The following is a 13238-nucleotide window of genomic DNA, read 5'->3' on the forward strand; positions in this document are numbered from 1 at the left end:
TTGTACGCAGGGGAAGAGGCAGGAGGGACAGAAACAGTGTGTGTGTATTTACTTATCTTGGTAGCTAAGCATTGCTGCAGACTGGAGCTTGTATTTAACAGACAGGACGTTTTGAAATAGGATAATACCATTTATTGGCTAATTTAAAACAAAAACAGTAAGCTTTCAGCTTGTAAGCCTTTTTCTGACTTTATTCCTCTTGACTGACAATGTTAGAACAAAGAATCGGAAGGCGGTAGAGACATTTTTTTCCAAATATAAGTGTCATCCAGATACATTACTTACAAGGGGTCTTGCAAGGATTTTGAGGTATTTATGGCAAATAGATAAGACCCTTACTTTACATAACGCCTACTCAGCCTGGCATGAAGAGTTTTTTAATAGACCTTATCTTGTCCAGTGTATGCTCGTAAAGCCTGAAAACAGTTAACTTTATTTTACTAAGCGGGGGCACTCAGGGAGGCACAGTGATTCCTGGGGGCGTACCCCAGTGTAGCACCGCCACTGTTTGGATCCCTTAAAGCCCTCCCATTCCTCTTTGTGTTCCCATGTTCCACCACCAGGCCCCCTGTTACAGCCTCTAACTTTTATATCGTAAAGGCCTTCGGATCTCCTCAGAAGGCCACAGAAGTACTCAGGTCTCTGAGTACTTGCATAGACGAGCGGCTCTGCGCACTCGGGAGCACAGATTCTTGTGTGCGCAGTGCCAAGCTGCTCGTCTTCAGTAGTACTCGTTGACCCAAGTACTTCCGGGGAAACCCAAAGACGCAGCTGGAGGGAGATGTGAAGGGGGGCCTGGCAGTGAATGAGGGGACACAGAAAGGAACATGAAGGGTCTAAGCCTTAGGCCCTTCATGTTCCTTTCTGTGTCCCCTTGTTCACTACATGGAACAGTTTTCTCTTTATTTACTATATAAAATTAACTGAAATCAAAACGTGGACAGTACAGTGCATCTGTTATGTAAGTAGAACAAGTATTTGTCTACTCATGTGTTTTTTTTCCTGGGATAGTATGGCTGTCCCTTAGACTCTAAGCAATCCAGGGCCTTCCCTCCTTTTAGGTGAGTATATAACTTTTTTAGGTTCTTGCTGCCCTTTTAAAAAACAGGCCGATTGCTTGCCGACCACCTCAGGTGAGAACCATCTAGCATGTGTAAGAGGCTTAAAGCAGCAGGGACAGCTATACTATCCCAGGAAAAAAACACATAAGTAGACAAATACTTGTTTTACTTACATAACATGTCCTGTACCGTCCACGTTTTGATTTCAGTGAATTTTATATAGTAAATAAAGAAAAAACTGTTTCATGCATTTTCCATCTTTACTGCCTCTGATTGAAGGCAATCCTGATGTCATTTCCACCCTTACTCTTTTTTTTCCTCCAAGAAACTGCACTGTCTTATCTAGTTTGCTTTGTATACACATGTGAGCACAGCATAGATCATATTTCAGCAGCTTCTCTTCTCAGCCTGTCACACAAATCTGCCCTTAGCCAATCAGTGAGGAGCAGGAAGGTGGGAGGGGAGATAACGAGCTTCCCTCTGTACCAAATAGAGCAGACTGACTGAGAAAATATTTATTACAGCAGAAACATTTCTGCTTATATTGGAATGCTTGCAATGCAGGATCAAGCTGTAAACTGTGTATTAAACACAGAGCAGTGGGTAAATGGAATTTGATTTTATGGCTGACAATCCTGCTTTAATAATACTTACTTGCTACCCCTGAATGCTGAGCTGTTGCAAAGACGTGAGATTCAGCCTGGCTTCGAATAACATAAGTGGCTGCAGTTTGCAAGGGAAATATAATTTTTAATAACATGAAAGGACTTGTGTAGCCTGGATACACGCTGTATTAATATTCAGAGGAAGGGGGGACTCCGCTGTGAGCGGCGATGGTGCAGGACGTCCTCCTTCAGTGGGTGAAGCACTCTAGAGAACTCGCAGGACAGTGGAGGAGATCCACCATGAATTATTCATTCGCCTCTGCGGATTTTTATTAATCCCACAACTTCCAGAGCAGGGATGGATGCTGCATAGATTCTGCATCGACTTCACACTAATTGTGCTCCGTCCATTGGGAGAAATTATGCCGTTCGGATATTGCAGCGTAACGGGGATTACATAAAATACGTCTGTGAGCCAAGGCACAAAATAAGTGCTTTCTTAAAGGGAAAATTACATTTTGCATCAGTTTAGAAAGCTATTTAAATTGAGGCTACTATGGCCTCAATATAGTCGCGGGCCAAACTCAAGTCTACTGGCCACCTTCTTCTCTAATAAAGTTCCCAGGTGTCTAGTGGCCCCCATCCTCCCGTATACAATTCCCTGGCATCTAGTGGCCCCCATCCTCACCTATACAATTCCCTGGTGTCTAATGGCCCCCATCCTCCCCTTGTAATCTAGGGCTTCCCTTCCAATATTGTTCCCCTGGTGGTCTAGAGTGGGCCAAACATAATGCAAAGTTTGGAAACCACTTGAGGGCCAGATTTAATGGCTCTGAGAGCCAGATTTGGCCCCTGGGCTGGAGTTTGACATGTATGTTGTAGAGGTAACGGTTCACCGATTACATGCGGTAATGTGTTCCTGCCGACTACGCCAGTATCATGGAGTAATATGGAACTAGCTTCTGCCATGCTGAACTGTTAACCAGTGACATAGATACTGAGCTATGGGCTATAGTGCAAGTTTTACATTGGGGCCCCCAAGCATTCTATACATAACAATTGATACGGCGCACCAAAACCTGTGTCAGCAAAGTAAGGGAAAAGTGTCAGCAAAGTAGGGGAACAGATTGTTAGAGATCATGGGGCCCCATAGCAAAGCTGTCATGGGGCCCTCAGATGTAGGTACTCTTAAGCAATGCCATCTGCCTCTACCCTATGTATATGAGTTAAGGAGACAATTTACATTATCATGCAATTAATACTGAACATAGTTCATGGGCACTGAGACAAAGTTTTAGGGTGGAGGAGAAAGTTATTGGTGAATACATTAAGTACCACCTGCGCCCCCTATGCTCCAAGGCCCCATAGCAGCTGCTATGGCTTTTGCTACACCCCTGCTTCATCTATCCACTTTTGGTGATCCTGTCTTCTTCTGTCCACTTTTAGTGATCCTTCCTGTCTTTTTCTGTCAACATTTGGTGATCCTGTCTTCTTCTGTACACTTTTGGTGATCCTTCATGTCTGTATCTGTCCAGTTTGGTGATCCTTCCTGTCTTCATTTGTCTAGTTTTGGTGATCCTGTCTTCAGCTGCCCAGTTTCAGTGATCCAGTGCCCACAGCAGATATAGCTTTCTGTTCCTGGCTGACAGGATCAGATAGAACCCGCTGCAGTTGGGTGTTGTGCATACTCTAAGCTGCTTTTCTGGTCACCACAATTGTGAATAGTAGTAATCTGAGTTACTGGAGCCTATAATCAGCACTTCATTCTTGTCTCCAGAGACACCTGGATATTTTTTTTTCCTTGGAAAGATTACCTGAGCTCTTGAGTTAAATCATGTAGTGTAGCTTCCCTCTGCGACAGTATGATGACAGCTTGCACTATTTCCAAAGCCCTGTAGGTAATAATTAACATGTATCCACTTTTTTAAATTAAAAATGATATTGCATATTGTATTGAACCTGATGATATTAAAATTACTTTTCTAACTCGTTCATCGGCATGCCATGATTTTTGAGATATTAAAAGTGCTGTAAATCTTCATTCCTCTAGAGCAGGGGGTCAGGAACCTTTTTGGCTGAGAGAGCCATGAACGCCACATATTTTAAAATGTATTTCCGTGAGAGCCATAATATGTTTTAAACTGGCACAGTGAACATGCGCAGTAGAGGGCTCATGTCCCTGTTGCCATGGTGATGTGTATACAGTTCAAGTCTGATGTTCCCAGCTGTATGCCATTTATTTTATATGGTGCTCTACCATTGGTACGTCCAGGGTGCATGACTTTACGTTTATCAACATTAAATTTCATCTGCCATGTGCCAGCCCATATGGCCATGTTGTCAAGATCCTTTTGTAATATGTCACTATTCGTCTTAGTGCTGGCAATTCTACATAATTTTGTATCATCTGCAAAAACGGATTCCTTCTACTAAATCATTAATAAAGAATCTGAATAGAATTGGACCAAGTACTGACCCCTGCGGTACCCCACTGCTAATTGTTTCCCATTTTTAGTATATTCCTTTACCACCACTCATAGCCGCCTATTACTTAACCAGTTCTCTATCCGCATACACATATTTTCTCCTAGTCCCTGTATTCTCAGCTTCTGTACCAGGCTATTGTGAGTAACAGTGTCAAAAGTCTTTGCAAAGTTCAAGTACACTACATCTGTAGCTTTCCCAAGATCTTAATGTCTGTCTTGCTACATTAAGTTGACTATTATAACTCACCTGTCCCAGCAGATGCACCGTCCATGCTCTGCCTTCAGCCCTGCTGCCTGCCTCTTCTCCATGCGGTGCATGTAATGTGTGATAACCTGCACCAGGTCATGGAGAAGAGACAGGCAGCGGGGATGAAGACTGAGCAGGGAAGGAGCAGTGTGCCGGGACGGGTGAGTTATTAGAAGGCAAACACACATTGTGCAGGGGCCTCGGGGGGAGACCACCTGTGGTGGTCAGAAGGGGGCGGCAGCTGTTGGGGCCCTGAGGCAATTGCTGCCTTTGCCTCAAAAGCAGCTCCGCCCACTTTAATCCCAGGTGCCTACAAACCTTAATGCTGCCTGAAGGCTGGATAAAGATTATTTTTTTAGGAAGTGGAGATACATCATTTGAACATGTGAGTCTGTATTCTGCTTATGAACACATTGCTGAGGGCGGAGGTGTCGCAGCGCCGTTCTCCAGGGCTGGAATTGAGCCGGCGCGAGTAGGCAAAGGAAGGAGGGGGGCACGTTTGGCTGGAGGAAGGTAAATTTCTTGTGGATGTTCCAGATCTGCAATGCAGTTTGGAGGGAAGAGTGTGACGCACGCACTCCATCCCCTCTGCTGCGCTGTACGTCTGGGTGTCATATTTCTCAAAGTAAAAATCTATATTGCTGCTGGTGTTGCAGATTACAGGCTGATATTAAACTCAGCAGCAGATCTGTTTGGCTGAACCTGTCAAATCCTCCACGGTTAAGTTCACAAAGATGCAAATGTTGGCTCCACCTACTTTTCACCTTAATTTCCATGTAAATTCTCCTCTCCTTATTTATAAAACACAGCTATCATCACTGGCCCATTCACCCTTGCCGAAAAGTTAAAATGATTGACTCCTGGATGTTCCCTCGGAATAATTGACAATTTAAGCTACTTGCACACTGCTGCGTCGTGCATACTGGATAAACAGGATTGAAGCACAATGGAAGGGAAAATTTGCATTGGGCATTACGCATGCAATGCATATAATAACAAAATAAAGAGGTTGCTCATAGGTATAGTGAAAAATACAAAATAGCAGCTTTATTGGGGAATTGTACCTAAACATAGACCAACCAATTAAAATCATTTAAAATGGCCATCAGTGAACAAACACTCATCCACAAATGCAGGGCCGAATTTACCATAAGGCACTGTAGACGCGGGCCTACAGGCGCTTGATGATGGAAAGGCGGCTCAATCCCTTCCCCGAGCGAGCGCCTCCCTCCCTCCTTCCCTATGCAGAGTCTTGATAAGAGTGTAAATGAGCTCTCTGCATTCCACTGACGCGCTCTGGTCAGGGCAGGGCACCTCTAGCTATTTAATACTGAGGTTGCTCTAGCTACCTATTACTTGGAGGCACCTCTAGCTTCCTAATATTGAGGGTACTTCTGGCTACGTAATTCTAAAGGGAATCTGTAGCGCTATCTAAGATGGGCAAGGGAAGTTAGAGAGATGTGACAGCTGGGACAGGCAGCACACTTGCGGTGCAGTTTGGTGGGGGATTTTAGGTTAATGGAGGGGGGAGTCTGTAATGCCAGGACATCTGTGCCTATAGGCTCCTGTGAGGTAAATCCGGGCCTGCACAAATGCCCTCACATACCACCACGCTCACACCCCCCTTCCTGCAACAACAGAACGATCTCACCATCCTGTGCCGTCACCATCTGGAGTCGGTTCTACCCATTCAGGCATCTGTTCACTGCAGGCAGCTCTCTTCAGGTCACGACCGCCTTGCTACAATGCTCAGGCACTGGCTCAACCCGTCCTGCCCACTGCTTGAACACAGAGACGGGGAACCGAAACTGTCACACCACACGTGCGTTGGTACGCATACAGGCCTCATGGTGTTTGGCTGCAGCAAATAGGGGTGTTCTCAGGCCACGGGACTTGAACCTGAAGTATAGGTTGCCTGGTATAGGTGCCCTCAGTATAGGTAGTCTGGTATAGGTGCGCCCAGTATAGGTAGACTAGTATAGGTGCCCCCAGTATAGGTAGCCTGGTATAGGTGCCCTAAATATAGGATAGCCTGGTATAGATGCCCCAATATGGGTAGCCAGGTATAGGTGCCCCCAGTACAGTTAGCCAGCTATAGGTGATCCCAGTATAGGCAGCCTGTTATAGGTGCCCTCAGTATAGGTAGCTTGGTATATGTGCCCCAGTATAAGTAACCTGGTATAGGTGCATTATAGATAGCAAGGTATAGGTTCCCCCAGTATAGATAGCCTGTTATATATTTGCCCCAGTATAGTTACCCAGGTATAGGTGCCCCCAGTATAGGTAGTCTGGTAGTCTGCTATAGTTGCCCCAATATAGGTAGCCTGGTATAGGTGCGCCCAGTATAGGTAGCCAGGTATAGATACACCAGGATTAAGAGGGAAGCAGCGGGCACACACAGCCGTGGGGAGTCCAACGCCCCCCCCCCCCCCCCTTCAGTGCTTCCCCCTCCAGAAATTAGCACAGCTGGTGCCCCGGGCAGGGAACACAGACTCACCTCTTCCAGGTTCCATGCCATGGAGCTACACGTGCCACAGGACTTCTCTGGTGCTGGAGACAGACAAGACCGGCGGAACGTGGAACTCCATTGGCTGAAACCTTAAAGAGGTGAGTCTGTGTTCCCTGCTCGTTGTGCTAATTTGTGGAGAGGGGAAGCTGAAGGGGTGCCCGAGGTGAGGGAGGAGGTAGTCGGGCTGTGTGTGCCTACTGCTCCCTCCTCTTCCACTATAATCTTGGAGGCACCTATGCCAGGCCCAAAAAAGTACAGTACCAGGCTTAAAAAAGTACAGAATCCACGGCTATATTTATTAGGTAATTCCCAGGATAGTTGATCCAGGGATTTATATGACTGCCATCTGGCCCAGGCCTTGTAAGGTTTTTCACTCCCCTGGATCAACTGGCATATGTGCGGATTCAGGACGGTGGTTTTTCTTTTCTTAATTTTCTTCTGGTTGAACTTGGTGGATGGATGTCTTTTTTTTTTCAATCGAACTAACGTGTTACGAACAAATAACTGAAAAGCATTGATGTTCTGTGAACAAGAAGCATCACCACGTCTGATCTGTGTGCTTTCTTTTTTTCTTTTATACGTTTTTGCTCTGGGCTTTGATATTGTACTGATCAGCTCCAGCCAATGGGCTTGCAGCAATGTGCAGTATAAGGCTGGCTGCTGCGACTCTCCGGAGGAAATGCATATCCTAGGAAACGCTTCTTACGCACGGGAACCTGGAGCTCGTTCTCTTTCATCACTCGTGTCTCCATGGCCGAGGACAAGGACATCTACCTTCCAAGGATGTCACTTGCGGTGGCAGGATGAAGAGGTTCCACAATAAAAACCTTATAACACAGAATAGGCATGCTTAGATTCAAAGCAATTAGTCGTGTCTCTATTATTCCGGTTATAGAGTAAACACACAGCAGTTATCCGGAAACACACAGCAGTTATAGCTAAAGCAAGCTTAAAGTGAAAGAAAACGTATGATATAATAAATTGTATCTATAGTATGGATATGAATAGAACATTTGTAGCAAATCAAAGAGTCTCATATTTCTATTTTCAGTTATATAGCTTTATTTTTATTTTTTATAACATTGCATCATTCTGTCATATTTGAAGTTTAGAAACCACACTGTCTTTTTAAGCTATAAAACAGAGCAGAGCTAATGACCCTTTGAACTTCCCTGCAGTAAAACCTCATTTCAAGCTGTGCCTCAATGTTCCTAGTTTGCTTAAGTGCTCCAGAAAACAGCACTGTAGCTGACCCGAGTTGGGTCGAAGAACTCGTTTTGCATAGATAACAACTGAAGTTTCTTAAAGAGACACTGAAGCAAAAAAAAAAAAAATATATGATATAATGAATTGGTTGTGTACTATGAATACTTACTAGAAGATTAGCAGCAAAGAAAATATTCTCATATTTTTATTTTCAGGTATATAGTGTTTTTTCTAACATTGCATCATTCTCTAATATGTGCAGATTACACAACACTCTGCATTCAAAATGATTCTTTCAGAGCAGTCTGTGAACTGATGACCTCTCCTCTGCCAGAGGAAAAGTAAATAGTTAACTAACAGTTGAGATAATAAAAGTCAGAAAACAGCCCTCTCCACGACTTTGAAAGTCGTAGAGATAATGGCTTTTTTGCATAGAGATAACAACTGGAGTTTCTTAACTCTTCCTGTACTGGAAACAATTTGACTGATGTATCTGATCTTAATGTTTTATTTCTTAGCTGTACTACACATACAAATCATAATATCATAGTTTTTTTTCGCTTCAGTGTCTCTTTAACTCTTCCTGTACTCGAAAACAATATGAGACTCTTTTTTTGGCTACTAATGTTCTATCTCTTAGCTGTACTAGACATACAATTCATTATATCATAAGTTTATTTTCACTTCAGGTTTGCTTTAAAGAGAGTCTGGATGGTGTAATGGTTAAGGGCTCTGCCTCTGGCATAGGAGACCTGGGTTTGAATCTTGGCTCTGCCTGTTCAGTAAGCCAGCACCTATTCAGTAGGAGACCCGGGCAAGTCTCCCCAACACTGCTGCCTATAGAGCGAGTCCTAGAGGCTGCAGCTCTGGCGCTTTGAGCCCGCAAGGAGAAAAGCGTGATATAAATGTTGTTTGTTTGTTTGAAGCCTTTCAAAAAATCTGTTTTTATGCTGCAGTCCACTTCATTATTATAACCCAAGCTGATTAGCCCTGGGGATGCGGCAAAACAGGGTCTTTACCCCCCCCCCCTCCGACTTTCCAGGTCGTGGATTTTGCTGCCTGGGGTGAGGCAGAGCTTTGGGCTGTAGCTCTGCCTCCAGAACAGTCAATCTCCGCGGATCGCCACCTCTTCCCGGCCCTCTCAGTGAAAGAAGACTGAGAGGGGTGGGGAGAGGCGGAGATTGGTGCCAGTAGAGGCAGAGCTACTACGCAAAGCTCTGCCTCTACCAGGAAGGAGCCACAAGTTTTGCCCGGGTGATTTCGGGGGATTACTATATCTCGTTCTGCCGCGTCCCCGCGGCAAATCAGCTTGGGTTATAATGATGAAGTCAACTGCAGCATAAAAACAGGTACTGTATTTTGAAAGGCTTCAAACTCTCTTTCAATATCTCACTAATACTACGGATTAGGAAATAGGGATGAGCGAGAATGAGAAGTTTGCTCTCACGGTGAATCAGACCTTTTTCTCTTACCGAAGTTTCCAGCAAGAAAGGCTCAGTGATCCGCCATGCGGTTCTCACTGGATGAGCGCAGGTAAAACTTTGGGGCTGTGCAGCACCAAAATTGTGGCGGGAACTAAAGAATGGGCATCTGCTGAGCAAATGATTTGCTGCCAGGATACACAGCAAGCCCCAGCAGCCAATGAGAAGAGGTCCACACCACCGTAAGGGAGGTGGGGGGGGGGGCACTCCATCTTGCATTGTCTGTGCAGTTGGAGACAGAGACATGGAGAGAAATGTATACTTAAGGGCAGGGCCGCCATCAAAAATTTTGGGGCCCCTCACACATCACTAGGCCTGCACCCCTCTCCCTGGGCCCCACCCACTGGTTGCTATGCCCGCCCACTAGCCAACTCACCCCCATGTCCGTGCACAGCGTGATGCGGCAAAAAGTGGACGTGACCATGGCATGTTGTGGGTGGAGCCAAATACTGGCAAAATACAGGTAGTCCCCGGTTAACAAATGAGATAGGGACTTGTAGGCCCGTTCTTATCCTTTATCCATTCTCTTTTGTCCTCCTCTTTTCATTCTGTGCTTCTTTTGTCCCCCTCTGTCTCACCTCAGTTTGTGCCTCTTTTGTGTCCCTCTGTGTGACCTCATGTGTGACCTCATGTTCCTGTCTCATCTCTTTTCTCCCTGTGCCTCTTTTGTCCACCTCTGTTCCCCCTGTGCCTCTTTTATCCCCCTGTGTTACCTCTTGTCCCCTTCTGTCTCAGCTTGTCCCCCTGCCCTAGCCAGGTATAGGTGCCCACAGTATAGGTATCCAGACATAGGTGCCCCCAGTATAGGTAGCCAGATATAGGTTCCCCCAGTATAAGTAGCCAGTTATAGGTGGCGCCCCAGTATAGGTAGCCTCGTGTAGATGCCCCCAGTATAGGTAGCTTGGTATGGGTGGTGCACCAGTATGGGTAAGCCAGGTACAGGTGCACCCAGTATAGGTAGCCAGTATATGCCAGCAAGATACCGGTGCCCCTAGTATAGGTATTCAACTATAGGTGGTGACCTGGTATAGGTAGCCTGGTATAGTTGCTCCCAGTATAAGTAGCCTGGTATGAGTGGTGCACCAGTATAGGTTAGCCAGGTACAGGTGCACCCAGTATAGGTAGCAAGCTATAGGCGCCCTAGTATAAGTAGCCAATTATAGGTGGTGCCCCAGTATAGGTATCCAGGTACAGGTGGTGCCCTCAGTTTAGGTAGCCAAGTACAGGAGTGCCTTAGTATAGGTAGCCAGGTGCTCCAGTATAGGTAGCTAGGTATAGGTGGCTCGGCTCCAACCCCAGTATAGGTAGCCAGGTATAGGTGGTATCCCAGTATAGGTAGCCTGTAGCCAGATACAGTAGTTATGGAGAGAATTCAAATACATAATAACTGGATAAGATTTCTTGTCAAGCTTTCGAAATTTTAAAGAGAAACCGTAACCAAGAATTGAACTTCATCCCAATAAGTAGCTGATACCCCTTTCCCATGAGAAATCTTTTCCTTTTCTCAAACGGGTCATCAGAGGGCTCTGTATGGCTGATATTGTGGTGAAACCCCTCCCACAGTGTGATTCCTGTCTGTGAACCTCATTGCATTGTGGGAAATAACAGCTATTTACAGCTGGGTCCAACTGCCAAAAAAGAAAGCTGCATCTCCTTCCACTGATATCACCTGCCAGCAGTAACAGTGTCACTATGTGGTAACTGTCAGAATTTAAATCAAGGAGAGTAAAGATTTTACAATGGGAAAAAAAATGACTAAATCATTTGTAGATAATTATTGTAAGAATGAAGCACTTTTATTACCGTACATTATTTTCAACGGAGTTCCTCTTTAAGCTTCTTCTTCAGGCATGATAAACTGTTCTGATCCAGCTCTGAAACATGCCTGAAGAAAAAACTTAAAGTTTCAAAAGCTTGCAAATACATCTTGCACAGTCAGTTATTGAAGGTATCAGCTAAACAACTTTTGCTGTTATGTGTTCGGATTAGGGCGCTTTGTAATTTGTGATCGCTACACATGTAATGTATTTCAATGGCATCATAGTTCATTTGTGTCCGTATACAAATTTATGAGTGCTGTTTTCCTGCGTTTTCCATGCAACTCCACAGGAAAGCTGAAAAGTAGTGTTTTGCTGCAAAAATGTGTTGTGGACTTTAATCAGATCTATTTCATATAAAGCGTTGTGTTGCGTTTATGTCACCCCACTCTGTGTGTCACCAGGGACGCCTTGCCCCCTGCCCCTCCCCACCCTCCCCCCCATTGGTACGCTTCTAATTATACTATTCAATATATATATATATAGAGAGAGAGAGAGAGAGAGAGAGAGAGAGAGAGAGAGAGAGAGAGAGTTGCTTGCAGTTGGCAATCACAGTTATCGCAGACAAAACTGCCATACCAATGACATCACTTCACAGACAGGAAACTATCATGGCCATGACTTCACATTATGGGAGGGGTTTCACCTTAATATCAGACACACAGATCTCCCTTATAATTTGAGCAAAACATAGATTTCTCATGGGAAAGGGGATATTGGCTACTGATTGGGATGAAGTTCAATCCTAGTACCCAATCAGTCTCACTGTATTGTCTTTGAAGCCTCCAGTCAAGCATGACTCCACCTATTCCATTGTGTCTGGAGTTGTTTTATAACCATTCCAGGACAGCTAATTCCCTGGGAGTTAGTAAGACAAGACAACTGTCTAGGGCAGTGATGGCTAACCTTGGCACTCCAGCTGTGGTGGAACTACAAGTCCCATGAGGCATTGCAATACTCTGACAGCTCTAAGCAAGCAGAGGCATGATGGGATTTGTAGTTTTGTCACAGCTGGAGTGCCAAGGTTAGCCATCACTGGTCTAGGGAAACGCTTTAGATGGCCTGAAAAAGAACATACTTACGTATTTGGGACAATAAGGCCTGCGTTGATATGTGGAATCCAGACTATCCAATCAGAGTCCAGCTTTTGCCTGAACAATTAGAGTAACAATCACTTTGATTGGTTATATCTTGATTCCTCACTTTAGTCATGTTAGGTTGAATGTCAGTATTACTTTGTTGTCATTCCTTCATGCCAAGAGCTGACATTTATTCAGTGTAGATATAAAATATAGCACAGTACATATTTACAAGTGCACCAGAGGTTTCCTACCTCCCCATCTCCATGGCAACGTGCGGTGCCTGTCATGAGTGAAGGGCTTCTGAAACATGTTGTTTCCACAGAAACCATCCCTTAACCAGAAATGAAGTAAAATCAGAGTGGAATGAGCTATGATGGCGGGGAAGTGACCCAGCTGATGGCCACAATATCTGGGAAAACAAATTACATTACAGCTAAGGGTTGAACGACACGTTAAAGATTTTGTGAAATCATCAGGGAGCCAACAGGCAGCAGCAGTGCATTGTGGGAAATCATTTCCTGCACTTGACATCAGTGAACTGAAGAAGAGGCTCTTAGATCTAAGTGTATAGGTGACCATACACAAATTGTTTTATTATATATGAATATATATATAATGAGCTGACTGGGTGGGTCCATGTTAGAAGTAATAGGGTGTGAAGTGACTGCACGGTATGCCTGTAATGAGAAATAAACACATTAAACGATAGTATAACACAACAGCAATCCAGGCAAATCGGGCACA

At 44.8% G+C, this 13238-nt stretch overlaps 1 protein-coding gene and 1 long non-coding RNA gene across 2 annotated transcripts in view; one reads left to right on the forward strand and one right to left on the reverse strand.

Moving 5' to 3' along the window:
* TMEM163 (transmembrane protein 163) overlaps positions 1-13238 on the forward strand; it is a 196690-nt gene that overhangs the window by 129974 nt on the left and 53478 nt on the right. The gene's annotated exons all lie outside the window — the stretch shown is intronic.
* Positions 7184-13005, reverse strand: LOC137525871 (uncharacterized). Its single transcript, XR_011023047.1, has 2 exons — positions 12495-13005; positions 7184-7735 (listed from the first exon to the last, which is right to left on the reverse strand). It is a non-coding gene; the product is annotated as an uncharacterized lncRNA (long non-coding RNA).

The sequence above is a fragment of the Hyperolius riggenbachi genome, chromosome 7 (assembly GCF_040937935.1).
Source record: "Hyperolius riggenbachi isolate aHypRig1 chromosome 7, aHypRig1.pri, whole genome shotgun sequence".
Lineage (NCBI taxonomy): Eukaryota > Metazoa > Chordata > Amphibia > Anura > Hyperoliidae > Hyperolius > Hyperolius riggenbachi.